Raw genomic sequence first — 25,648 nt, forward strand, 5'->3', positions numbered from 1 at the left:
TCCGGAGAAGGCTGCGGGGAGGCACTCTTGCACAATTCGGGTCTTTCCAGCCCGTACTTAGTGGTTGTAACAGCCAGTGCTCATGTCACTTGATTTAGGTCGGGATGAGCAGGCGATGCAGCATTATTGAAGCTGATTTGCATAGCCATTGCGACTTTTTTTTTTTTGAGGCAGCTAGCTTCGCCTCAGAACACTTTCCCTTTAAAAGCCCGCAGATACGACCACACTGCATTTCCCCGCCCCTCTGTCTCTTGTGCACGTTTACTTTTAATTCCTAGTTCCCAAAGCAAGCGAGCTCATCCCTGTCCTCCATTTTGAGAGAGAACATTGGCCGGGAAATAATGTCCTTTGTGATTTGGGTGGGTTTTCTTTAATTATAGGCTCCATCTCTCTTCCGTTCTCCCTCCCCCCCTCCAGTGATGATGACTATCCCAGCTGCGACAGAACACTCCCCCACCCCCGGCAACGCCTAGCGCTGTTGAGGCTGGTTTGTTTTCATGCTAAAGCGAAAGGAGCTTCCCTGGCTTTGTTTAACTTTGCGGTGAGTCAGAAGGCTCCAGTTGGAAACCCCACCCCAGAGCTCTGCCTTTGGCGGCTTTGCACACGCAAGCCCTGGGAGAGGCGGCCCTGGAATGCCGCGGCTTGTGAACACAGATGGAATTAACTCCACTTGACTGGGCCTCGGACTAGACAGTCACGTGACACACCCCCCCCCCCCCGCCCAACTTTCCGCAGAAAGGCTCGGTATGGGGAGATGTATCGCGTCTGCGCGGCTTCCACAGAATTCCCCCGCTGTCATCCCCGCCCCGCAGGCCGCCGAGGGAGAGGGGCCGAGGCTACAGTTCCGCTATTGTTCAAGGGGATTTGCAGGGGGCGGGGTGTGTGCCGTGCATGTGTGTGCGTGATTGGATTCATTAGCCGAGTTTGAACTCGTCCGGATTAATATTGGGCTGCAAAGGCTCTCAAAGGGGAGAGAGCCGCCCTGAGCCCCTCTCTGTCTCCGCGAGCCTTTGGGAAGGAAAGGGGTTTCCATCGCTTGCCCTTGCAAGGAGGCGAAGCGAGAAGCAGGAAGAGACAGGCAGCAAGCCCAGCCGGCTGGAGGCAGGGCTCACCTCGGCTTCACCTTCTAACCTTCCCCGCTCCACCCGCAGCGCACCAGCCTCGGGCGGCTGCTGCTGCTACTAGTACGCGAGTGCCAAGAGCCTGACTCAGGGTTGGCTTCAGGCTGAGCAGGAATGGGCGGGGGCGGGCCTGCCGCTGAGCACTCTGGGAAGGTTCTTTTATTTTGGCGGCGGCGGCGTGAGGCAAATTGGCGTAGAAGCTGGGCCTGTAGCAGCCGGTTGAGTCGGACGTGTTGTGACTCCTGGCTTATAATAAGAAGCCACGCACTCTCCTTTTAAAGGTCTCCCGGTTTTAGCCATGCTTATCGAGCATCGCTTGCCCTTGCCAGGTGGTGAAGAGAAGCGGGAAGAGGCAGGCAGCAAGTACAGCTTTTTCCAAGGAGTGCGCGAATCAGGTCCATGGTGTACCCTAAGTGGTGGTGAACATCCGAGACTCATTCACACGTTATGTTCAACACTCGTACAATGAGTGTTCAGTGTGTGCAGCTATACATCTGTACACAGGTAAAGTCATCCACATGTTGTTGTTTTTTAAACATTTATATCCTGCTCTTTCTCAGAGGAGAGCAAGGGATTATATTTATCCTCACAACAACCCTGTGAGGTAGGTTAGGCTGAGAGAGATGTTATGCTGAACACAGGCACAGAAGTACACTTCCTATCTGTACCATGCATTTGAAGGGCCTGTATCCAGGTTCACTTTTCAAATGAACACAGGTACAGTCATTCACACAAACACATGTACGACTACAACATAATGTCTGGATCGGTCTACAGTGTGACACTGGTGAAATAGACCTGCTGGGCTGGCTGCAGAGTGGGAGGGCAGCCACCAGTAAAGTCATATTCCTCATCCTAAACTGTAGGCCAAGGCTTTTGATCTCAAGAGGACAATTTTTGACATTGTTTTAGCTTTGTGCTCCAAACTAGGTCAAACTCAAGACTGAAGAAATATTTGGAATTGCCTGGTGCTGACTCCTGTAGGGAATGTGTCTGGGCAACCAGGTACATGAGACTTTTTTCCAGCCCTGGTATATCCTATTTTGTGTCCCAGAACAGGCATATGATATAGATGCAGGTTCTGGCCAGACTGGGGAAGGAGCCGCTTGTAGCCCAGTTACCTGATGTTTCTGAGTGAAGACTGTTGATCTTGCTGCATGGGCTCCATTGCAATAGATGGTTCTTTATCAAGTAACAGGTGAGCAATTACTTGAGCAATACTGTTAGAAAGAACAAAGTTATAGAGAACCTTGAAATGCAGGTAGCCTGCATAGCACAAGGAGAAGAATCTTCACATATGGAACATCATTGTTAAATTAACAGGACGGAGGAAAAGAGTGTGCCTGTATGACTGAATTGAATGCCTAATGGAATGGAATGCCTATGTGTGAATGGAATTAAGGGGAAGCAGCATATGTGATTTAAATAAGGGGTGTGTGCACCATCACCTACCTTGCATTTCTCTGTAAAAATTATATTTGCTTACTGGATTGACTACAGAAATAAACAGTATACTGCAAGAAAGACATGGAGAGTTAATTGGTATGCAGGATTTGCAATGCATTTAGACTACACTCGGCACAGAGGCCCCTATGGCCTTATTATTCTGGCCCATGGATGAATAAATTAACCTGAATATAGTACTGGTGCAGGTACATAACTATCATCTGAGGACAACCAATTGCAGACCTGGCCCACTGTTTATATAGCATGTCCTTCCTACAGTTGGTTGCCAAGTCTGCATCATGCCCTGTTTATCAGGACTTCCAAGAGCTGGGAGCAAGCCCTGGACCAAATTGCTGCATTCAAATCTAAAGATGTATGCCTTACTGAAATTAGTAGAACTCAGCTTTAATCAAACATGCTTTACATTGCAGACGAAGTTACTCAACAAAGTGAAGGGGTTGGGTGGATTGCATCTTAGGGCCTCCTAACATGTCACAAGATTTCTATGAGGAAGGCACAATTATATTTGTAGGCTATACCTTATATTCTAGTGTTTTCAGTCTAGGAAATCTGTCACAGAAGCAGCTCTCATTATCTGCATATAATGTATTTGAACATGATCAGACTTGCAGATAATTTGAACTAAACTATTTTGGGAGCGAAAATGGAATGAAAATGACTAGATTCAAGAGTCCTTCTGCTCACTGTATTAAAGACAGGCCCAGCTTTTTCTTTTCATTTCCTATTTTTTTCATTTCTTAAAAAGAAATAGTCCTAGGTAAATATGTCAGGACATTATAAAAAGGTCAGTGTAAAATGGCTGGAAATAAATGCACATCGTTTGACACATTACAGCTAGGAAGAAGACAGAACATTTGTTTTCAGTGTTTTCATGATTTATTCAGTAACGATAATGTGCCGTCTGCAGTGCATACAAAGAAAACAGCTGCTTCCTTAAAGAACTTAAAACTGGGGATCTTAAGAGTTCCGTGACTCACTTTGGAGCCAGCGATGTTGCTGCAACTTGACACACCTCTTATTTGGCAGCAATGTTTCATAATGGAATTCCAGTTGACAGGCAGCTGAGGACAGCAAACTTGGCCCTCTAGCTGTTGTTGAACCACAACTCCCATCATGTGGCTGGAGATGATGGGAATTGTAGTTCAACAACAGCTGGAGGGCCAAGTTTACCCACCCCTGGCTGTATGACTAAAATGCTGCTGCAGCAGCTACACTGGCATAAGCCACTCAGAGCTTCTTTATAGTGCCCTGGATGTCAGGAAGGCTTTCCTGAGATGCCAACACCATCCCCGTTTTCTTTCTCCATGCAACAACATTCATGGGCTTTGAAGGAGCAGTGCTTCCTGTCATCCAAATGTGTATCTGCCAGTTTTTTTAGTTGCATTTTAAAATGAAAACAGAAAATTACACACGTTCTACAAGTTAGGGCTTGAAATCACTTCACTGTGGAAGGCTGTCTCATTTTGAGGACTCCACCCTCCATTTCCTTCATCTTTGGGGATGTGCAGTTCAGAATTATGCTTGAACATGTCCAAGGGGGCAGGTGTAGCGTCTAGATGCATTGCAAATACTGCACACTAATAAACTTTCCATGTGTTACTTGTAGTGTACTGTTTATTTCTGCAGCAGGCAAATATAATCTTTGCAGACGGAGAAGTTCTTTGACAAGAATTCTGTCATGTCCAAATCATCTGGGGGCAAGTACGATGTGCTTTGTAAATGGAATCCCCAAGTTTCCATCCTTGTGTTGATGGTGACAGTCCATCTGGCTACCATCACCTTTCTCCTTCAACTGTTTCCAGTTATGAAAGGGGGATGTCTGTGATTTTATTATAGATCTGTGAAATGCATAGAGTTACTGACCACTAAAAGCCCTATTCTATTTTTTTCCTGTTGTTTCCAACAAGAAATTAATTGATTTTCAGTTTGGAGATAAGCTGTTATAACCTGATGTTAGCGATGGCTAGCTTCTTTGGTTTGGGGAGCTGGATCCTTCCTTGCCAATTTACTCAGGGGCTAGTCCCTGTCCCCAGTGCTGATATCATCTTGCTAGACAGTGTCTGGCTCCCTAGGCAGAAGCGGCTTGCAACCTCCCTGGCATAAAAGAAGAGGACTTCATTTTAAAAAAAAAAGTCTCTGGACACATCTTTCCTTTTTGAGCTGAGAGAGGCATGTGACAGGAATTTGGTCCTAGTGCTGCTAATCTTCCCAGGGTTTATTTTAATCACGATCAATTATCCTGGGTTAACAGCCGTATAACATCTGATTTGTTTACATCAGTGATGTGGGTTGGAAAATTTTCCAGACACTTTTCCATTGCTATATTTTTCTGCAACCCTCCCCGCTGCCACCGCTTGTACAGTGTAGTATAAAATGAATCAGTAATGTAATGAATGGATAGAATACCAGTCAAGCTGAGTCATTTTAAAGTTGTAATTCAGTTTTTTCAAGATAATAAAGTCCTTTCTCACATTCCATCCATGTATGCAATCAATATGTATGCATGGGGGGATGGTGGCTGCGGGACCCATCCCAGCCGCTATGTGTCCACTGGCCATGCCCCCAAACCTCTGTCTGTTCAACAGAACAGTTTTCAGTGCCTTCTTTTTATTTTTGTAAAATTTAAACAATGTAGGACAAGTGCATGTTATTGAAATATCATGTCTTAAAATATTTACAACTACTACAACAAATATTTATATACCGCATTTCAACAAAACATTCCAAAGTGTAAATAAGATGGCTCTTCCTGTCCCCAAAGGGCTCACAATCTAAAAAGATGCATAAGATAAACACCAGCAACAATCACTGGAGGTACTGTGCTGGAGGTGGATAGGGCCGGTTACTCTCCCCCTGCTAAATAAAAAGAATCACCATGTTAAAAAGGTGCCTCTTTGCCCAGTTAGCAGTGGTGTTTCAACACATTTAATATCTAGATAAACTTTGAATTCATTTAAATATAACATTTAAACCACATTAAGTGTTCGTTTTAATGTTTTTTTCTTAATCAAATATTGCAGTTCAGATACTTTGACTGTCTGGAAAAAATTGAGATATTTTTGAGATATTTTAAATTGAGATATTTAAAAATTGAGATATTTGTGCATGTACGGCACAACCTTACCTTTGAAATTAAGATGACACTTTCTTTAGTTCACAAAAATATGTATCAAACAAACATGCTAAATCAGATCCCATCCAATTTAGGGCACTGAAAAAATTTCCAATTCAAAATATGTGGAAATTCCACATCACTGGTTCACATATTCAGCAGGTGAGTTAGAGGCTGAAGGGAACAGAAAGAGGAGGAAAATATTTTCATAAAACCAGAGGCTCTTGACTGACTCCTCTTTCATTCCAGAATAAAGAATATAGCAGTGGTGTTATCTCTAGTAAACAGAGGTGAGCATACAGAGTTTCCTGCAAGTCCATGCAGACAGAAGCTATGGTCTCTAATCTGAATCTTTAGGTACATAAATAAGCTCTAATGTCAATTGCATCGGTTTTTGACTCACATACCATGGCTCACATATTGGTCTCTGATGCTTTTTTTTTTTTTAACGTGCTTGAAATCTGCACTAACTCGCTGCTGTCTTCCTTTGAATACATAAATGAAACAGCTGGATATGGGAAGGGAGGACATCTGTCAGGAAAGATCAAGAAAAGAAAATGTTATTCTTTGGGGATACATGTCAAGGAGATGTGGAGATCCTCAACCTGGTGTAGCGTGGACATGTGCCGGAGGCAAAGCCCTCTGGGAAGAGAAGAGGGGAAATAATCTGAGAAGTAGGAAGCAGAGAGTGGGGGACCCTAATCAATATATTTCATTAGCACATTGGGGGAAAGAAAGAGATGGTATTTTCTGTATTTTGGCAAGCATTCAAAAACACTTGAGGAATTCTACAGGTATGTAGATAAATTGTTGAATGATATTAAGAATATGTGGAAATGTGGGGGAATTCATTGGAGACAAGCAATGGCTTCCCACTTCGTGCATTTGGAACAGGTCAGCTATTTTCAATTTATATATTTTATATTTGTATGCTTCTAAATTGTAAGCACTACTTTTTATATTCAGGAGTAATACCACTGACTTCAAAGAGGATATCTGGTCTAAATGGATGAGAGACTGTAGCCAGTGGGTCATGATTCAGAGATATATACATTAGGAACATAGGAAGCTGCCATATAACGAGTCAGACCATTGGTCTATCTAGCTCAGTATTGTCTTCACTCTTCACAGACTGGCAGTGACTTCTCCAAGGTTGCAGACAGGAATCTCTCTCAGCCCTATCTTGGAGAAGCCAGGGAAGGAACTTGAAACCTTCTGCTCTTCCCAGAGGGGAACATCTTACAGTGCTCACACTTCTAGTCTCCCATTTATATGCAACCAGGGCAGACCCTCCTTAGCTAAGGGGACAAGTCATGCTTGCTACCACAAGACCAGCTCTCTTCTCCTGCCTTTGGAGACTCTGCCGTTGGAAATGGGCAAAGGCAGTTACTGTGGGCTGTCCATGGCTTTATTTGTACCTGGAGGAGTAATATGCATTCATATATCCATGTGGACTATCCGCCAGTCAGACTGGCACTGCTGTTTCTGACAACACCAAATCATCTGTTCAGTGTAAGTGGGCAAGGAAGGTGAATTGTCAGTGTGAATTCAAGAGGGCTTTGGTCCTCTGCATTTGGGGTAACATTGATAAACTGGTGGGTGCTTCACATAAGCTCCCAATCCAGCCACGACAACATGTCTGCATTCTCAGCAGGTGTTAGGTGTGGGGAGCCACTCCTGAGGACTGCACACAGAATATCATTTGTGTGGGAGTTTCTCAGCCCTGAATAGGGATCTGTCTGTGAAAGTTTTTTTAGCACTGAGGTTTCTGCATATGGATTGTCATTGCTAGATGGAGGCAATGGTCTTTTCCAAGAATGTATGCAAATATGACTTGGAAATGTATATGCAAATATGACCAATGGGTTCCAAGTCCCCTCCCTAGCATCTCCAAGACAGGGCGGAGAGGCCTGCAACCTTGGAGAAGCCGCTGCCAGTTTGTGTAGACAATACAGAGCTAGATGGAGCAATGGTCTGACTCAGTATAAGGCAGCTTCATCTGTAACTCTGTAAAACCTACAGAACAGGATAGGGAATAAATGGAAACACATAAAAATAGCTCATTAAAAAGCCCATTAGTAAGCAGCAATAAGAACAGGAAGACAATGAATAAGGGATTTCTAGTATGGTGTTGAACAAATGGAGGTTGTGGGGTATAATTTGTCCCCCCTCCCGAAGGATATCAGGTCTAATTTGACACCTCACCCCCCCAAAGGATTTCTGGTCCCCTTTCACATGCCAACCCAGAGGCAAAAGGATGGATCAGTGTTTGTGGCAGCATTTCTTGCTGGTTGGGAAGGACTGACCAGGCAAAGTCAACAGAATGACCATCCTGTAAAACTAGTTACTGAACAGGCAGTCTTTATGGACCTTAGGTGGAGAAACAGGATCTGACTTGGAAAAACAAACAGAAATAAACAGCCCAACGTGTTTTATGTTATCAAATGTCAGAGTTGGAGGGGAAAGTCCAAGGATAATTTTGTCCAAACTCATGGCACTGAGGCTGAACTCTCTGGGCAGGTTCAGACAACACTCAAAATGCCAAGCCTCCAGTTCCTAGAGTTTGACAGTGAGCCTGACTTGCAATACATGGTGGGATAACCTGGCAATGGCAAGTTTGGACAACACAACCAATGTCATCTTTGTCAGCCCTACTTACAGTCTTGGTGGTGACATCCAGAGTTGAAGTCAGCTCCAGAACCATAAGTAGGACTGACAAAGTCAACACTTGACAGATTTGGACATAACCAATGTTGGCTTATTCCACCCCCGACCTCCACCGGAAACTTGATTTACCACCTAACTCCGGGAACTGGAGATTGGGCTTTTTGAGTGCTGTGTGAAGTCACCCACTATGTCTGTACTATTTGCCTTTCTTCTGTGGGTAACTCAAGTGTGTGTGTGTCTGTCTGTCTGTCTGTCTGAGATTCTCAGCAAATCTCTCTTCCAGGCCCTGATAGACCTGCTTAGCTTCAGCAAGGTCGCTGCATCATGCCAAATGATGTCGTTCCAATGAGGAGAGTGCTTCTAAATGTACCCTTGTCAACATTTTTCCTTTGATCAAGTTCTATTACAACTGGGAAGCTCTTCCTAATATCTAACCCTGCCCAAACTCACTGATTCTTGTAAATTAATGAAATTGGAGAGCAATTGTGCCCTGTTCTTCCTTTTAAGGAAGATCTTTTAAGGATCTGAAGATTGCTCCTATACTTTTCACTTTATTTTTCTATTAGGGCTAATATTCTTGTTCCTGTTTGCACTAAGTCACCTGAGCAAAAGTTGAACATTTTTACTGTCTTTGTCACAGCCTTCTGCATTCTCTTGAATTTGTTGAAATCATCCCCCCCACCGCAATTGAGTACAATATACTAGAAGGTTTTAACCAGCAAGAAATAAGGGGATATTACTTTTTATGTTTTAGATAATATAATAGTCTCTATACAGGTATTTCCCCCAAAATCTCCAAGTACTTCTCATATATTATTCCAGAGACCCTTACAGTAACCCTTTAATGTAATATTACTATTCACATATTATGCCCGGAAAGCTGAAGCGGGCAATCCTTTCATGAGGCGAAATGAGGCAGTTGCCTCAGGTACAGTGTTCCCTCTAAGGTGTGCACACACTCACACATTTTTTTGATGTCCACTCAGTTAATTGTAGATTCCACTCAGGTTTAATCAGGAAGGTACCAGCCTGAATCACACTGCCTTGATACTGTTGCCCAGAACAAAACTCATTCCACACACAGATTATTGGGGTGCCAGTAGGGTGGCAAGATCCCCTCTTCTGCCCTCGAAGCAGTTCTTCAGGATGATCTGACCCTTGCAAGCTTTCAAAGGAACACCTCTCCTCACACTCTTTACAAAGCTTGTAAGAAGCAGGAAGAAAGGGAAGGAGGCTGCTGGCAAGCTTCTTTCCTCCCCACCACTTTCAAGGCTTGCAAGGACCGGTTTTTAAAAGGGTCTGGCCCCCACTAGGGTCATGGGGCAAGGCAGTATTTGGTGCCTTGCCTCGGGTTGCGCGATACCTTAGGCCACCCTGCCCTGAACCGAAGCTCAGTGGCTTGCCCACGTCTTCTCAGTAAGGCCATTTGACCCAGGGATGGGATGGAGCTTACCAAATTACAATTGATCGTACTAATCACCAGAGCTGTGCTATCTCCTATGCTTTGGCAATGTGTCCCAGTATAACACTTTCCTCACTGAGGACCCTTTCTTAAGCAAGGACCTAAAAGCTGAGATTGAAGAAGGGCCAGGCAGGCCTCCTCAGGGCTTTCCTTTCCTTTCACAGCCTGAGCTTGGTTGCTGGGAAAGCCCTGCTGCAAGTCCCCATCCGTATCATTTTGGCCTGTAGCAGAACCAGGGCAAGGCCTCTCTGGCCTTAGCAGGCTGGCAAATGTGCATGGAGTCAAGGTACACTGGGCCTAAACTGCTTAGGGCTTTAAAGGTGAAAACCATTCCCTTAATTGAGCCCAGAAACAATTGGGAGCCATTATACTCAGCACAAGACAGCTTCATGTGCAAGATGAACTCGCCATGACAGTACTGTGAACATTGCTAATGATGTCTCCAACCAGTGGTGGCTCAACAACACCTCGGTGTGCCTTAAACAAGATGTCAAATCCTGCCCTTGTGTGCAACCTCCCCCCCGCCCCGCCCATGTTTTTAAAAACCTGGCAGCAGAAGAGCATTTTACCACCTTGCTGGTACCCTAGTAATCTGCTGCCTGAGGCGAATGCCTCACCTCACCTCACGGAAAAGCCATTCCTGTCTCCAACAGTAGTTCACATTTGTCACACTGGATTTTGAATGAAGTGTCCTGCTTATGGCCATGTTTGGTTCATTTTCCCCATCTTGCTGACTCTCTTAGAAATTTTAGTATAGGCGTGAACTTGCCAGAGAATGTTATTCCATAACAAAGCTTAAACACATTTTCAAGTCCGTTTAGGTGAAGCTTGCCTTGCTAATGCCTGCTTTTTATCTGCTACAGCAGACAGAGGGCTCCATTTGTGAGTGTCAATTCTTGCACCTTTCCTCAGCACAAAATTCAGTTAATAACAGTGAAGTCAACCCCTTCCTCCACTTTTGTAAAAGGTCATGGTGTTTGATGTTGGAAATGGAGATGGAAATCAACTCCCCCCACAAACTGAGGCTGTTCTAGGCCATGTTCCTGTCAGTACTTGACAGAGAAGACTGACCTATTTTTGAGAAGATTTCAGAGTGACATGAGACTGTGTCACACAATAGATTGTGTGTGTGTGTGTGTGTGTGTGTGTGTGTGGACAATGTATTTTTTTTAAAATAAAAGTCAAAACAACCACCCAATGGCTCAAAAGTGTTGTTATGTCCATAGCACGGTGTGAATCATTTCAGGGGCAGCTGATTGTGGTTGGCAAAATGCAAACACAACATGAAAAGCTGTAATACTTAAATGCAAGGTAAAGCATTGGGATGTGGAAACATAGGTAAGGGTGGAGCTGGGGGCCCTTTTGAACCCTTTCGCTCAATTCTAGCTACATCCCTGCTTGGGTAACCTGGTGTTCCAGACTTTTGGATAGGCCAGAAGAAGTGGAAAGAATTCAAGGATTTTAGCCTCTTCGAGATCAGGGACACTAAGCCTTATCTTGCCCATTGCCAGGAGACTTGGGAAGAATGTCCAAAGGAGAGAGCAGAATTGCTGACTGGTCAGTAACTATATAAATAAAGCACCTGGTCTGCTTCTCTTTCTTTAGCAGTGGTTTGATATCTTTGATATTTCTAGCTCTGTGCCATGAAAACCTCCACTTGCTGATTTCAGCATCCCAAATATCTCTTAAAGGCAGAGGAGCAAGCTGGGTGAGCTTTTTCTGGCCAGTTGGCCACCCTATTTTGTATATATCACTGGATTCTGAACTAAGCAGTTTCTCCACCATTTGGTGAGATGACAGCAATGCAGACTTTCAGTCTCCATTATCATCAGTAAGCCTATTATATAAAAATCTAGAATTATGAATGAATCAGTTATAAATGGCACCTTGTTGAAGTGTGACTAGATAATGAATGGTACAGACAGGGCAGACCAGAAATGCTTAGAGCTGCTTCTCACAGGCTTCATTTTGCTGGGAAATCCTTGTCTGCAGCACATGAATCTGCATATGATGTCACCAGCAGACAGATACAGTGAAATTTTCACATGATTGCTGGTTTTGTTCAGATGTCCACTCATAATCTGAAGTCATACATTTCCCGTGATTAAACACCTGTGCAGAGAAATGCTGGTTCATCCAAGAATGGAGCTACTCTATTGCACCACCTACTGCTGTTTACCCCTCTTTCAAGCAGGGCTTTTAAAAAGGGAAATTCAGAATTGCACAATGGTATGTGAGTGTAACTTGCACATGTAGTGTGAGCTATTGCAACACACAGCTGTGACTTTTCCTTGTCTGTGCACACTTACTACATTGGTTAGAGTCACATTCCATGACATTTAGAAGCCCTCACTCTTCTCTCTTTCTTTTTCTTGTTATCAGTCACTGTTTACAACACATCATCTAACATAATGCAACTTTTGCATGACTTGAATTTTTGAACTGCACAAGTTTTCCTTTGGAACTGCCCTCTTTTTTAGAGCTGCACATTTTGTGTCTGCTAAATAAAGCCCTGTTTTGAACACTTATAAACTAGATATGAAGTAGGGGGTCGATCCATGGTTAGGCACCAGCAATGTGTGGAGTTTGGGGAAAAATCCTTAGTATGAGAATTGGTTGTTAAGTGTGAAATGAAATGTGTAGGCTATGCGCTTGGCTTGTCTACTTTGGTAATCTGGTATCATGTGCTCTGAATGCACTTTATTATCTGATTTCCATTTGTGGCATGTTTGTAGTTGGAACTGTATACCACACCTCCCAGGTTACTTGGCCACATCCTCTACACATTGTATATTATGCCTCCCAGGTTAATGGCAGTAATTGGCAGTAATTCTTTGTATGAGAATCGGGTTGTTACAAGTTTATTCTTATGTTTGCCTGCAAAGTGTAGGAGGGTTTGTGCATCCCTGCTGTGCAGACAGGAACAATGTCTGCAATGTTGCAGCCTAACAATGTGGACATGGGGGAGTTTAACAGCTAGCTCTCCCTCTCTCTCTCTTTTAGGGAAAAGGTATCCATATACTCACACATCTGACCTTCCCAACAAATGTACTTTATCTCCACCCCCTTGAGTTACAAAGTGCAGCACAGATGCAGCAAGCCTTATGAAGTAAAAAGCATTTTAACAACCCAGTCCTGCAACTCACACCCATTACAGGTTAAGCTTAGAGTGAGTCTCAGCAACTCCTCCAGCATCGCAAAGCATGACATTACTCTGTCACTGTGGGTGGATCAGCCGGTGAAAATGTTTAAGACTGGGATGCCTGTCATAGTCATTCCAGAGCTAAGGAAATTAGTACGACTAATTAGCGCCTAGTGGGATAAATATTTTTGTCTTGGCACCCGTCTTGTGAAAACTGATTGAAGCCAGACATTTATTTCACAAGCACAGATCACCCCAAAGCTATCTGATGGCGACAAGTTTTGTTCATGCCAGCAGGGGAGTATTGAAGTCGGAGACCCCGAGGTGAAAAGGCTCCTCCCCTTTTGCAATTTTCCGCAGGATAAAGAAGGCTTTGTTCAAAGGGTTGCCCTCCCTAGACATCCCTACTAGAAACATGCAAATGAGAACACACGTCAAAGAGAAGGGAAAACATTTCCAGCCTTGTGCCAATTCACGATTGACTTCGTTATTTTCATTGACTTCAGTTCTCTGATTCAGATGTAGGACGTAATTTAGTGCAGCATTTCTCCCCCAGAGAATGAAGGTTTTCCCCAGAGTGCCTCCTGTCTCATCCATGATTGGCAACTGTTGAGGCCCTCGCTAATTCTGTGCAGATGATAGCAGAGCTAGTTGTCACGAAAATAATTATTTCTTGATTGCCTCCATTCCCACTGAATTGAATGCAGGATGCAGCCTTCTGCCATAATTAAGGCATTGAAGAGCATTTATATCCAGAATGCTTTCTTCTAGCTTTAAAATAATTGGCCAAAATGTTTACAGTTGTAGAAGTGCACGCAAAGGCGAACATAATGAATTTTTGGTAATGAGTTTACATATTCCATAGGCATTCATTTTCTGTTTTGTTTTGTTTTTTTAATTGGAGCCTGCTCAGCAGAAGATTCCCACTATAAACCACATCATCTTCATTCTTTTTGTGTTCTATTGTTACAGATTTGTGACGACACCAGTGGTTGCTCATATGTAACATTTTGATCCTGTCTCACTCATTGCTGCAAAACTGTGCATATATATGGAAGGAAAGATGAAGAGTTGATTGAAAAGGAGAATGTGGCAGAGTGGCTGAAATGAGCAAGAGTAAGGTGTGTGGAGTGAATGAGAGTTTTGCCACAAAATTGGCTTTAAAAGCAAGCAAGCAACCAACATTACTGTGATGAAGAAATAAAAATGTTGCTGTGATGTAAAAAGAGGGCTGGAATAATAAAGTGATGATTAAAGAAAAGGTTTGTCCCAATGAATCAAAATAAGATTTATACCTCTTTAATGAGACAATGAGGTTCATTCATTCATTTGATTTCTATACCGCCCTTCCAAAAATGGCTCAGGGCAGCTTACACCAAGAAATAATAAATAAATAAGATGGCTCCCTGACCTCAAAGGGCTCACAATCTAAAAAGAAACATAAGATAGACACCAGCAACAGTACTGTGCTGGGGGTGGATAGTGCCAGTTATTCTCCCCCTGCTAAATAAAGAGAATCACCACCTTAAAAGGTGCCTCTCTGCCAAGTTAGCAGGGGAGGTTAGCAGGTTGTTCAGATGACCTCAGCCACATGCTCAAGACAAGAGCTGGGGGCTGGGGAGGCAGGAACTTGCCTGCCTTCCCCTGCAGATGAGGAGTGGCTGTCTCGGGCTCCGCCATGCTGTTCGCCCACATGAACGGTGCTCTGGAGGAGTCCAGAGCTGGGATCAGGAGGTGGAAGTCCTCCCTCATCCCAGTTTGCGGCTGCTCTCAGCTGCAGTAGAGCAACTGCTCCATTCAGTGCAGCCATTCCTTCACCCTGGCTGGCTCACTGCCTCAAATGGTGGCAGGCCAGAACGGGGAAGTCCAGCTATCCTGCAGCAATCATACAGATGATTGCCTGCCCAGGTACAATGCCAGGTACAAAAGGTGGGCTATCCTCGACTGGAGGGGCCGGGAGCAGAGGGGTCCCAGTGCTCCATACGACACGAGTTGCCTGGGGTAACCCAGACAGCTCCTGCCATGAGAATGCCCTCATTGGCTGACATACTGCGCATTGCGTGCGTGTTGCAATGTAACATTTGTGTAATTGCGCTAAACACAGTTGTGCAAATGCAGTTGTGTACAGTTGTGCTATTGATGGCCATTATTTCTAAACGTAGCCTGAGTTAGTACACAGTGGCTAACTTCCTGCACAGCAGGAAGTTGACATAAGAAGATCTGCAGGTGTGCAGGGAGTCAGCCTCCGTATGGTGACAGCTTGCACAGTTGAATGGGCACAAAGGAGAGGGGGAGCAATGTTTGCTTCTCTCCAAAAGTCCTTTCCACTTGCAGGAAAATGTGCTTCAGGGCTGTATGATTCACAGCAACATATTCTTGCAAGTGGAAGGCGCTTTTGGAGGGAAGGGAGAAAAGCGAAAAATCACTCCCCTTCTCCCTTTTGTGCCTGCCTGTCTGTGCAATGCACTGTCACTGCAAGGATGGTGGAGGCTCCCTCTCTGCAGATTTTCCTACACTGACCTACTGCTGCTGCACATGTTGGCCCGTATTACCAGGCCTGGAATACCTACAACATTTCAGGAGAGCAGATACAAATGTGCACTAAAGAGCATTTCCCTATTTTTTATACATAATTAACTCACATGTACACACATGATGAACATTAATGTGTGTTACTAACATTAATTACTAACATTTGTACACACATGACTACTCAGAGCATGAACAATCTCATTCCATGTAGCATGCATAAGATTTCACCTTTAGAATTTCAGACTAATTCACTCACACATTCACAAAGCCTTTCTGCTACTCAGATGCACAACACGTGTCCAGTGATTTGGACAGCAAAGGATATTTTTGAAGGCAGGGACAGGGTAAGATGATTATAAACATGCCCACTAATGAAAAAGAGCTAAGGGAATCTCAGTAGGAAATGAGTTTGATAAATAATGCTGAACCATTTTCATTGACAAAGCAACAAGAAAAGGAGGGGCAGGGGGAAGTAAGTGGATGGATAATTCAAGTTTTGGATTATTAATGGACATGAGAGAAACTGAGAAAAGAAGCTCAAAGGAACAGCAGTGAAAACTATGTGAATGAGACCGTTACCATTTGCTTTGGAAGGATGATTATATACAGGCACTGTCAGTGAAATAATTCAAGATTTATACCTCTGATGGAGAGCAAATTTTAGTCCACAGTAGTTGTCCGTGTGTGTGCGTGTGTGCAAGAAAGACCAAAATTGGGTGAGTGTGCATGGGGGAAAAGCGAGAAAGAGAGTGTCAATTAAAAATATACAGCCATATATTGGATTATGTATATGAGAAGCACCAAAATGTTCTTGTGACTCTATGTGCACCTGAATGCTGTCTTGAGTGGGAAGGAAAGAAATTCCTTTGTTTCTAGACTCCTTGGTTCAGTGAAAATAGCTCCTGGAAATGCCATTTCAGATTAGAGAGATGGCTGGAGAGGTGGAGATTTCATTACTTTCCTCTTTTGTGTGATGTTTTGGAGATGGTAATGTAAGAGGGGAGCTATAAATAATCCAATCACAGCTGCAACATTCTGGAGATTTAGAGTGCATGCTAATATTACAGATCTTTGGGGTGTTTCACTGTGCAGCAAAGCCAAGCGAGGAAAGATTGTTTCCAAACAGCAACCAAGCAACAAAGATTGTCTGTCTTGACCTACCTGGCTGGAGTAAGGGCAACAATAGGAGAAACATTTCTAAGCACTGAATCAAATATTTGCAATTATTCAAAATGGTTATGTTCTCCTCTGTCACTTTTTGAATGAGGACCTTGTAGGCAAAATGTTTAATTCACTTTTTGAATGTAACATTTTAAACTGAAAATTCAAAATGTGAATGCTTTAGGCTTGTTGACATCTCTTGATTGTTTTGATTTTGGCAGGATCCAACTTCTAAATCTCATAAGCTGCCAACTGTCAAATACTAATCACCACTGCGTGTTATCTATCACATTATATCAGATACAAATTAACATTGCATATTGACTAACAAATGCTATACGGTTAAAAATACAGCTCAGCTATCAAGTACTGTCAAGTGTGACATAGCAGAGGTTTTTAATCAAATTTCTAAGGAATCCTGGGTTCTTCAGAAGCTTATTAGAGACTCTTCAGTGAAAAGAAGAGCTGGGAGACAGCTTGGTCACTGCTGCTGCATTCTTAAAACCATTTATTTGTTTGTTTGTTTTTAGGATTTATATTCTGCCTTATTCACTTAGTATCAAGGCAGCTGTACAATAAGGAGTCACAAGGGAAGGGCATACCTGATCTCAATCCTAATTAACTAATTGTGAACCACCTTGAGAACTGGCTGTTAGTGAAATAAAAACATGCTTGAATAAATAAATGCACGGGGAAGGAGCACAGGCATCCACCCCACCCCCACTGTGTGCACCATCTTGCTGCTATTTGCAGGACAGGATGATTCAGATGAACCATGTCCCTGCAAGATTAGGAGGCAACAAGACAGCACACCAGATTTGCAGGGGCGGGGGGGAGGTGGGCGGCGGAAATGTACATGCCCATGCACCTCCCCTGTGCAACTAACTAGAATGGGCCAGTGGATGTATTGGTCTAACTGGCCTAATGGATTGTGGTGATGCCCAACACTGCTCCATGTGACTTCACCTGAGAATGTGAATTCTTTGCAATAATCAGGGTTCCATGCCAGGAATGGAAAGCAAAGATTGCTTGAAAGATGTCTGGGTGGGAAGTGTTCCCCAAAGACAGACAGTATGGAAACTACTGTGATATTTATTCCATCACATATCAGCTATCTATACTGTCAAGTACTAAATATCACTGCAAGTCAGGTGCTAAATATTGGGTGTGTGTGTCTTGAAATCAAATATCAATGGGTGTCAAACAGATATGTAATATTAGGAGAATGCCCGAGCATTGGAGACCAGCAGGAGAATATCTGACATCAGTCTTTGCAAAGAAGAATTTTGGTCAGTTTGTTTCTACTTTACAGCTCACACCCCAAAGATTTATACATGCCAGCTTGCGTGACTTGCACCACATATAAGGGAAATCCCTTCTGTACCTCACAGGTCTCTTCAAGAAGTGGTTCACAGGCTGCCTCTGGGGCCTTAACCGAGCACAGGGGAAAGGGGCACGGAGGTCACAAGCAAAAGCCTGCTGCGTGCAAAGCTTCTGGCAGCCAAGGCTGTATTTTTAACTGCTCTAGATTCCCTCTGCTGTCACGGCTTGGATGTGATGCTCATTTTATTGCCACGGGGATATGCCTAGAATATCAGGCTGCCTGAAAAACAGCCTATGCGGCAGAGCAGCCGAGATTCAGCTGAGCTTTGCGTTACTGCTTTTCTACCTCCGCTGCTTGGGCGGGTAAAAAAAAATAGTCCTTGCTGTGCCATTCCTGCGGCAGGCAGAGGGAAAGGAGCTGTGATTCCCTGAGAAATATGGCTCTGCAGGAGAAATGATTCTGAACCGCTATTTAATATCAAGCTGTAGCTCAAGGTCGTGCTTGGCTTGGGAGGAGGAAGTGAGTTTTTACTATTTGATCAATACATTTTCTAATCATTTCTGTAGCACATGGTTCAGTGTTCTTGAGGGGTTAGGCTAATAATAATTTATTTCACCCGTGATTAATGCAAGACCTCTAAACAGACTGAGGTTTTCATTTTCTGGGGCCCCTGCTAACTGGGTAAAGAGGCACCTTTTTAAAGTGGTGAGTCTCTTTATTTAGCAGGGGGAGATCAACTGGCCCTATCCATCTCCAGCACAGAACCCCTCCAGGGGCTGTGGCTAGTGTCTATATTGTGTTTCTTTTTTAGATTGTGAGCCCTTTGGGGACAGGGATCCATCTTTATTTATGTATTATTTCTCTATGTAAATAATAAATTTTCATATTTTATGTAAATTTGGAAACTTTTGTTGAAAAGCGGTAGGTATATACATATTTGTTGTTATTGCTGCTGCTGTCAACCCTATACAAAAATCCATACTTTTCAGCAGCTGCTCACCTAGTGGTCTAAGGCCCGCTTCCTCCAAGGAGCCCAGACCGGTGTATATGGTTGTTTATCCCCACCACAACCCTATGAGCCAGGTTAGGCTGAGAGTCACCCAGTGAGTTTCATGGCTGAACAGGGATTTGAACCCAGGTCTCCCAGGTCTGAGTCTGACACTCAAACTACTACGCCATGGAGGTCAACCTGGGTTTGTTACTGCATGCAGTCTCAACCAGGAACTCCAGCCAATTTCTTACTGAGTGTATGAATGACACTAAGGTGCCTAATGTTGCGATTGGTTGTATCAAGCATGTGTGCACAAATACATGTCTGCTGCATCACACTTTGTATTTTAGTGTACCCTTCAAACATCTGAAGTGTACATCTAAAAAGATAATCTTCAGGCTGTAATCTTCATATAGGGCCAGCTCTGGTTGTGTGGATTTGAAAGTGAATATATAAGCACAATAATTCATTGTGTTTTTTTGCACTCTCTCTCAAATATAGCCTAGCAACTCTCCTCCTAACTCTTAATCTGTACTTCTCATCCATCCAAAACCACCATCAATTTGAGTTCAGATGACATTTGGGGTTTGGAAAGGACAGTTACCAATTGGTTTGTATCTACAAGAACAGAGTCACAGTGGCAGGAAGCAGTGATATAGGAAATTTGCTTGGATATTACTTCTTCAGAAGATTTCAGTCACAGTAGATTTTAGTCTCTTGGGATGTCAGGACCACATTAAATTCTCAGCAGAGAAATAAACCCCAGTAGGCAGTGAGGCATTCTGTTTGCCCTCAGAGCTCATGATAGAAAGCGGTTGTTGCTCACCGAGGGCCGTGTGTGGTAATTTATCAGAATTTTGCTAGACACTGTAAGCAGAATCTGTCCTAGCCTCTGAAAGAAACTACATCTACAAAGGTCAGTAGGAAACAAAGAGTACAGAGGGATGGTTACATACATGGCCATTATCCAAGAACAATGAAGAAACTGATTTTGCAATAAAATGTTATTAAAGCATTCAGCGGATACCCTTTCTACAATGTTCACAGATCCTCCTACTCATATGTAATATATTTAATCAGTGCCATTGCCAACAATAGATTGGGCATTAAGAACAGAATGTAAACATCATTTCTTTTAGAAAGCATGTTAAAATATGGGTGGTTTCACATGTAACAGCAGCAAAGAAGTACCGGAGAACTGTTGGTTCCTGCCAAGCACACGCTTCCGTTACGGCCACCACTTTTGTGACATCTGAACCTGGAAATGTCAGATAAAGAATGTCAGTAACCCACCTCAGCCTGACTTTGTCAAGCCAACTTCAAATATTGGTTCCAAATGTCAGGTGGATGTTGGGCTGAGGTGGGTTACCTGTAGGGGAAGAATGGCAGTTCAGTCCCCAAATAGCAAAGCAAAAACAGTTTGGTGAGAAAGCAGCAAAGCAAGAGGTCTTGAGACAGTTCTTTAGTATTGAAGAACTACAAGGGTTTATTTAAAGAAAAGGTTACAAATGAATGTGAAAAAGCCTGCAGCTTAATTTCAGCTGTAGCTCCTGGATGAAGAGAGACACCAAAACAAACAGCCATCTCTGGAGAGACAAAATGGAGACTAACGCTGGAAGAACAAAGGGGATGAGTCCAGTACTTTTATCCATGACCCTAACCACCCCCCCAGTGGTCACTATGAGACATTGCAGCTGAGAGCTGATGCTGCCAGGGTCCTAACTCCAACATTCTCCACCTGACATTTCTGAGTTCAGATGTCACAGAAGTGGTGGCATTTAGAGAGTCTGCTTGGCAGGAACCGGTGGTTCTCTTGTACTTACTTGCCATTGTTATGTGTGAAGCAGCCCTCTATCTCCCCCCACTTTCATTTCCTTCTTTTCTACCTTTGATTCTGGTTGAATAAAGATTGAAGTATTTGGCATGCTGTATATTACACACCTGTCTTTCTTGAACATTTAGCCTGAGAAAAAATTCTGTGCTGAAAACCAGTATATAAATAATAGTAGTGGTAGTACTAGTTCTGTGCAACCCGAAAGCCTGAAGACTGCATCGGTCCCAATTTTACTGACTTTCTGAATTTGTCACAGCACACCAACATGCATATCTGATACAGCAAGTGTACAGGGCTTGTTTTTTCTTTTTGTTGCATACACAGAAATTCTTACTCCTTATTTTCTTCCCCTCCCCTCCCCTCCCCTGTGATGCTTGTCTGTCTGGATCATAAATTGATAAATTGCCTAGGCAGGAAATTCTTTCTATTCCCACCCCCCCTTTTTGGCGTAGTGCACTTTGGTACAATAAATAAAATAAAATTCCAAACTCCATACACAGAGGGCTTACAATTGATGTGTGTTGCTGATAATAAGAGTGAGACCCCCCCCCGCCACCTTTCCCCAACTGCTTGAAATCCTTTGTTCTCATATCTGGAACCCATCTTGATGATTTTGTGGCTCAAGCTGATTCCAGACAGCAGCTTCCCACATTGCTGGTTGTGCAATTCAGTGGTAAACTGGCTGTGCAGAAAACAAATGAGGAACACAGAAAGCTGTACTTGGGGGAAAGGAGGTAGCATATTGCAGGGATTTTGTGCAGTTATCCCTTGTTCAGACTGCACCACTCATACCACTTGTGCTTCCCTTGCTAATCTCCCACTTAAGCAATGGGAAGTCGGAATAGGATCTGGGTGACTCACAGGCAGCTATCAGGTGCCCTGAATGAAACTGCCTGTCAGACATCTGAAAAACGCTCAGTCTGAAAAGGTTTCAGTGGATATGAAGACAGAATGGTTTCTGCCTTCTGTTTGGCACAGAAGTAGAACATAAGAAGATAAGCAGAGCCCTGCCATATCAGATCAAGCATCCATGAAGACCACCATTCTGTTTCTCATTGTAGCCAGTCAAGTGACTCTGGGAAACTCCTAAACACAGCAAGAAGTCAATATATAGCCCTTTTCCTGCCTCCTCAGCAATTGGGATTCAGAGGTGTGCAGCCTCTGAATGTGGAGAGGCTCCACGTGGCCTTCATGACGAGTAGCCATTGATAGGCCTATCCTCCATGAATTTGTCAGTCGAATCCCTTTTTAAAGCCGTCTAAGCTAGGGAACCACCACATCCAGCAGCAGCAAATTCCATAACTTAATCCTGCATTGAACAAAGTACTTCCCCTATCAATCATGAATCTGCTGCCAAACCATTATATGGAATATTATGTGTTCTAGTATTATGAGAGGGAGAAAAGCATAATATACTTAATTTTAATCTCATAAACCTCTATCATGTCCCCCTTTAGCTGCCCCACCAAAGGCAAAAACAATAGGATATCTGACTTCCAACAGGAGAGGGGGAAAGTGGCAGGGATGTAGCAAGATTGGAGTGGGCCCTGGGACAAAAAGCGATGCCCCACCTTCTTCCTCAGAGAGGCATGGGGAGGGGAGAGCCAGCTGTCAGGCCCCCCTCCCTTAGGGGCCCAGGGACATTTGATTCACCCTCCTTGCGCAGTTGTAGCTATGGCCCTGAAAGGTGGTCTGCTAACTCTGGCTTGAAGTTATTCCTGCAGATCCCCCAACATTCCCGGCTGTCCCCGGATTAAGCCCTCAAAATAGCCAGGGTTGCTTTCAATAGTTATCTGGGGATGTATGTCAGTTTCTGGGGTCTCCCCAAGCCAGTCCTGGAGGACTGGCATCTCTACTTGCTGGAACAAGAGCATGGCGAATGGGCTGCTACTTTGGCTGAAACCGAACAGATCTGTATTTACTGCAGGCTCTGCCGCCAGAGGAAAAACAGGCCGCCACACAGGTTTTTGAGGGGGGCTTAATGCACTGAGAACCTGGCTGAACAAGGTCAAAGAATTATTATTATTGCTATTATTTAATAATTATTATATTATCATCAGCATTAATTAATTAATTAATTAATTAATTAATTTATTCTTTCTTTCTTTCTTTCTTTCTTTCTAACAAAAGGGTTCTCAGAGTGGTTTACATAGAAAAAGAATAGTAATGAGATGGTTCCTTGTCCCCAAATGACTCACAATCTAAAAGACACACGAAGGGAGACACCAGCCACAACCACTGGAGGGATGCTGTGCTGAAGAGGGCCAGCGCGCTGCTTGACGCAAAGAGAAGCACACCGGGCTGAAAGCGGCCTCGTTGCCCCGTTAGCAAAAGATGCCCTCCTCACCCTCACGTGATCAGCCGCTCCACAAGAGTCGGACCACGTCCCCCCTCCCTTCTCTTCAAATAGGAAGCATCTTACGAAGCGAAGGCCTTGCACCGAGCCGCGTTTCTTCTTGCCTTGCAAGGGAAAGTGAAAATGGAAGGGGGATTCCTCCTCCGGGCTGGGCCTGGACGGGCAGCGCCATCCTTTTGTGAGCGCCGGTGATGTCATCGAGAGACTGGCTTGTTCCGCGCCCTCCCCAGCTCCTTGAAGCGGGAGGAAAAGTCATTAAGCGCCGCAGTAAGAGCTGATTCAGGCCACTGGGGTTTAGTCCTTTCAGAAAATGTGTTCGGGAGGGATGATGGAGGAGAGATTGCGGAGTATGCTCACTGCTGACCTGCTGAATTATGACTTTAATGCAGTCACTTTAATAACTTGCCGTAGCTCCAACCAGCAGATGCAATTTATGGCCGAGCAGGCGCCCGGGCGTTTTTCTTTCTCTGAAGACGAAGCAGATCTCTGATTATGCCACCCGCCCCCCTCCACCCCCCGCAAGCCCATTACTTCTCCCTGCTTGCTCTGCTAATGGAAAAATGCGATGTAGCTCTGCGATTTTTCTTCCCCCAAGCCTTGTTTTCAGGAAATGGTGGGGAATAAGAGAGTAACGTACACGATTGAACAAAAACCTCCCTTTTCTCCGTCTCCTCTAAAGACCGCGCACATTTCCTGCTTGAGGCCCATCTTCTCTGTCTCTCTTCCTGGAAGCTTTGTTGGAGGCTGAGCCAAGGCAGGGCAGACAGAAGAGCAGCCTCCGTGGGAAAGAGCGGTGCACAAAAATGGTTGCATTGGGACGGGCTGTGGTTTGTTTGCTCCTCATCAGATATTTGCAAATAGGCCAAATGACACATTTGCAAGTGACATCATATTGTCAAAACCCCTGACATTTCAATCACCCCTTTATGACTGGACTCCTCAACTTTGGGCCCCAGATGTTGTTGGTCTACACTACAACTCCCATCATCCCAAGGCCCCAAATCATAATGGGCGGATGAGGATGATGGGAAGGCCATTGTGTCTGGGGGTGATGGGAGTTGCCCAATAATATCTGGGGACCAACGTTCAAGAAACTGCCCCTCCCCGCCTTTGCAGTCATGAAGCCCTGGACTGGTGAAGGGCATGGCCACTGATAGAAATATCATTTCAGAATGTATCTTTACCTACTATGGACATAGACCCCCACAGACAGCAGGATTACAAATCAGGTAAGCAGGTCCACCATCAGCAATGTTTTACTTTAAAAAGTGCTGGTCGTCAGGGGAATGGAGTCTGGAAGAAACTGAACAGTAAGGGGAGGAGCCACGGTTGAGTTCTGTGGGCCTGGGGAATAACCAGCCTGTTTGGCAGGGCTGTCCTTAGGGCAGGGTGACTGCCCGGGCCCCCGCTCTTTTAACCCCCATTCAAATTAACTGGAAGAGGGTCCCGCACTGGCTGATTTGCCCTGGGGCCTGCAGCCCGCCAGGGCTCTCTAAGGACAGCCCTGCTGTTTAGAGCCCTCAGGGACATATTTTCAGGCATCACAGAGGGTTTCGGGGGAAGGGGAGGTAGTTGAACCCTCCCTCTGTGAATGCTGGCATCTACCTCCAGCACAGTACCTCCAGTGACTGGTGCTGGTATCTATCTTACATTTCTTTTTAGATTGTGAGCCCTTTGGGGACAGGGATCCATTTTATTTATCTTATTTATTTATTTCTCTGTGTAAACTGCTTTGGAAACTTTTGTTGAAAAGTGGTATATAAATATTTGTTGTTGTTGTTGAGTTGATCCCAGCTGCAGCACCAGCACATCTCATGGAGCACCAGTGCTTTGTTAGTTAAGATGTCTGCTGTTATGTTTAAATGTATAAATGATAAAGTATATTAAAATTATAAATTGTACATTGACATGATACCGGGTATACACTTTACATAAATACATAAAATAAGATCTGGCAGGAAGGCCTGCCAGAATGTGGAATTTGGGAGAGGAACCTGATAGAATTGGAAATGTACTGGTTTTTCAGACCTATTCATTTCTGGCTACCTGATAAAGCAAAATTTTACTCATCCTACCACAGAAATTCTGCCTGTAGATAATCTTACATGCAGATAACAACTTCTTGTTTTCTGTATGATCAAACTGTGCCTTATGAGCCACATGCAGTTCTCAGGACATTCAAGGGTGGCTCCTGAACACTTCTGTGAGGTAAACAGAAATGGCTAGGGTTGCTGCCAAGTCATCCACACCTTGACCCCGGCATTGAGCAAGGTAGGCCGCAGCCATTATGAAATATTAAGCTGCCTTATATTGAGTCAGACCTTTGGTCCATTTAGTTCAGCATCATCTACACCAGGGCTGCTCAACTTCGGCCCTCCTGCAGATGTTGGCCTACAACTCCCATAATCCCTGGCTATTGGTCACTGTGGCTGGGGATTATGGGAGTTGTAGTCCAAAACCAGCCGGGGGCCTAAGTTGA

The 25,648-nt window shown here is 44.2% G+C and overlaps 2 long non-coding RNA genes across 3 annotated transcripts; one reads left to right on the forward strand and one right to left on the reverse strand.

The window, feature by feature from the left end:
* The first annotated feature begins 905 nt into the window (after nt 1-905).
* Nucleotides 906-14,310, forward strand: LOC128339217 (uncharacterized). The gene is made up of 3 exons (XR_008312910.1): nt 906-1,625; nt 2,176-2,319; nt 13,944-14,310. It is a non-coding gene; the product is annotated as an uncharacterized LOC128339217 (long non-coding RNA).
* LOC128339218 (uncharacterized) lies at nt 5,179-23,994 on the reverse strand. Of its 2 annotated transcripts, none has more exons than XR_008312912.1 (3): nt 23,236-23,994; nt 6,108-6,231; nt 5,179-5,444 (listed from the first exon to the last, which is right to left on the reverse strand). It is a non-coding gene; the product is annotated as an uncharacterized LOC128339218 (long non-coding RNA). The 2 variants fall into 2 exon arrangements; XR_008312911.1 differs by having other exon boundaries at nt 23,161-23,994.
* Between the last annotated feature and the right edge of the window lie 1,654 nt (nt 23,995-25,648).

Source organism: Hemicordylus capensis, chromosome 1 (genome assembly GCF_027244095.1).
Source record: "Hemicordylus capensis ecotype Gifberg chromosome 1, rHemCap1.1.pri, whole genome shotgun sequence".
Taxonomy (NCBI): domain Eukaryota; kingdom Metazoa; phylum Chordata; class Lepidosauria; order Squamata; family Cordylidae; genus Hemicordylus; species Hemicordylus capensis.